This window comes from Musa acuminata, unplaced genomic scaffold, assembly GCF_036884655.1.
Source record: "Musa acuminata AAA Group cultivar baxijiao unplaced genomic scaffold, Cavendish_Baxijiao_AAA HiC_scaffold_1136, whole genome shotgun sequence".
Classification (NCBI taxonomy): Eukaryota; Viridiplantae; Streptophyta; class Magnoliopsida; order Zingiberales; family Musaceae; genus Musa; species Musa acuminata.
In genome coordinates this window covers 1,600,001-1,602,500 of record NW_027021348.1, presented here as the reverse complement: position 1 = coordinate 1,602,500, position 2,500 = coordinate 1,600,001, and positions in this window count along the sequence as shown.

Genomic DNA, 2,500 nt, shown 5'->3' with positions numbered 1-2,500 from the left:
AAGCCTAAAGAGGCCACCAACCCAACTAAAATGGGACTATTAAGCCTTCGGCCGCCCCTTTACATTCTGTACAAGGCATGAACATGCCAAAAGACAACGGACAGACATAAGCATTACATCCAACATCTTGTTTAGAAGTTTGTCCGTTACATTCTCCCCCACTTATCCCTTCGACGTCCTCGTCGAAGCCTTTGTGAACACTGCAACTCTTCGCCTTTGCTGAGTCTTCAATCTTCCGCTCCAGCTGCAATGCGCCTCCTGGCTCCCAGCTGCTCTCCGCTGCTGTTTCTGAGTAGTCGAACCTTTGATCCGCCATGCTGCTTCAACTCGCCAATGACTCTGACTCTGGTGTGGGGTTGGCTGAGTTGTATTGATCCTCGTTGATTCCTGCGGATCCACCAAATGAAGGAAAAGACCATTCTTACTGCGCCAGTTTCTCAAAATTTCCACATGCTGCTTGAACTGGGTGGATGCTTGTTGGAGCTTTAACGAGCATCGCCTCGCAAACTTCTGAAGTTTTGGGTCCTTCCTCCACAAAATCTGCTCATTGACTCTTCTTTCAGTTAGTTGTCACATCCAAGTAGGTTCGCATCACTTCCGCTTTCGATTGGCATTTCGTTGGGAAATGAAGCGGACAATCTACTCTCAGTAGCACTGATCACCGTTGGTGAGGATTTTGGCAACTATTGTCTTCCATTATCTTCGAAGGGTCTTTGAACTTGTGCAGAGCTCCTCTGCTGGATAGATAAGAGAACTGGGGTACTCGGTTTCGCCCATTCTCTTAAGAGTTGAGAAGGCAAAGGTTACTTGACTTCGCCCGCCTCCTCGAGGTTGTACTTCATGCATCGAGCTGGTTACTGGCCTTCGCCTGCTCTTTGCTCACACTTCTGAAGCACTTGAAGTGTTTGCACTCCTTGCGTTGAGTTAGCTACTGTGATTCACCTTCTCAATGCCATTGAACTTCTGGAATGCAGGAAGTTTTCACCCCAACTTGGAGTAATTCTCTGATAGATGAGGTCGCCTCTGGGATTGTACCGTCTTCTCCATCAACCCTGCCGCCTACTCCACTGAGTAGCAAAGGTACAGCACCACGTACTGCCTGCTTCGTTCCTTGGTCGTGCACTCTTGCATGACCCGAAGTCCTTCACTTACGGCTATCTTGATGAGAAACTTGTTGACACCGGTCTTACGAAGTTTCTTGGCCTCTGCCCTTCAGCCTTGTCTCGGTACTTGGAGATTGCTTCTGCATGCTCCACCTCCTCGGCCCCTTTCACGACCAAGCGCTCTCCCTCCGTGAGAGCAAGGGATCAATGACTTGCACGGAAGTCCCGCCTCTGCGGTACCATGGCGCTGCCATGCCCATGGCCCTACTATCCGTCGCTTCGCCTCTGTATCCCTTTCCTTCACAATCAGTAGAGATGTCTCCGTGGCACTCCTCTGAGTCCACCTCCATTCTAACTGATGCTTGATTTTGGGTAGCTAAGTCCCTCTGGACTCATCGTCGCTTCCTCGCCCCTTTCGACCTCCTGCTTCAACACCTCTGTGTTCTCCAAGCAGTCTGTTTGGTCGATGGAAAGACAGACTGCAACTCCCATGCATGGCCTCTGCCATCACATTGTAGGGTTTGCACCGATTCTGTTCTCCTTAGCTTCCTTGGTAGCAACGTTCGCTTACTCGACCTTGTCCTCTGACTTGTCGGGCTCCCTTAAGCGAATATGAGCTCTGGAGCAGTCCAACTCTCCAGCTGCTTCAATCATACCTCTGCATGATCAAGTCCCTCTCATGGGACTCACTGGTACTTGCATTCGAACTTTTCCCTTGGTGGAACCCAGCCCCCATATGCTGATGACCAAGGTTTTCATCCGATGCAAAATTCGGTGCACGCCCGGAAGACCCGCCTCTGCGGTACCATGGCCTTCACTCCTTGAATCCATAGCCCTTCTTGCCGTCGTGTTGTTCACCAAAGCGGAGCTCCCAGTAGCTCCCGATCATACCTCCATATGATCTCATCCCTCACGGGACAATGTCGTGTGTGTCGCATTGCCACGAACTGTTCCACCACGATCCGCTGCACCATGTCGCCTCCTGGTGACATCTCCATTGCATTCTGATCCTTGTGGAATAAACTCGAATTGTGAACCCTCCATGTGTGGCCTCTGCCAATACATCGCAGGGTCTCCTCCACCTTCGATTTTGTTCGCTCCTTTGGCAATCGACCTTCATCCACCCACTCTTGGGTCACACCTAGATGAAGCACCGCTCTAGGACAGTCCGTCGCCTAGTAGCTCCCGAAGTCCACCGACTTCGCTGTAATTTGTGCACCATTGCCTGGATCCTGGGCCTCTGCCCCTACCAGCACAATCTCCGCTGCACACTGCTTCCTTCATAGCAACTCAAATGACAACACTGTGGCATATTCTTCAAGAGTACCCGCCTCTGCATCCTCTTGCCCCGTGCTAAGGCCTTCTGAACTCAACTTCGCCTCCGCAAATTGAGTCGC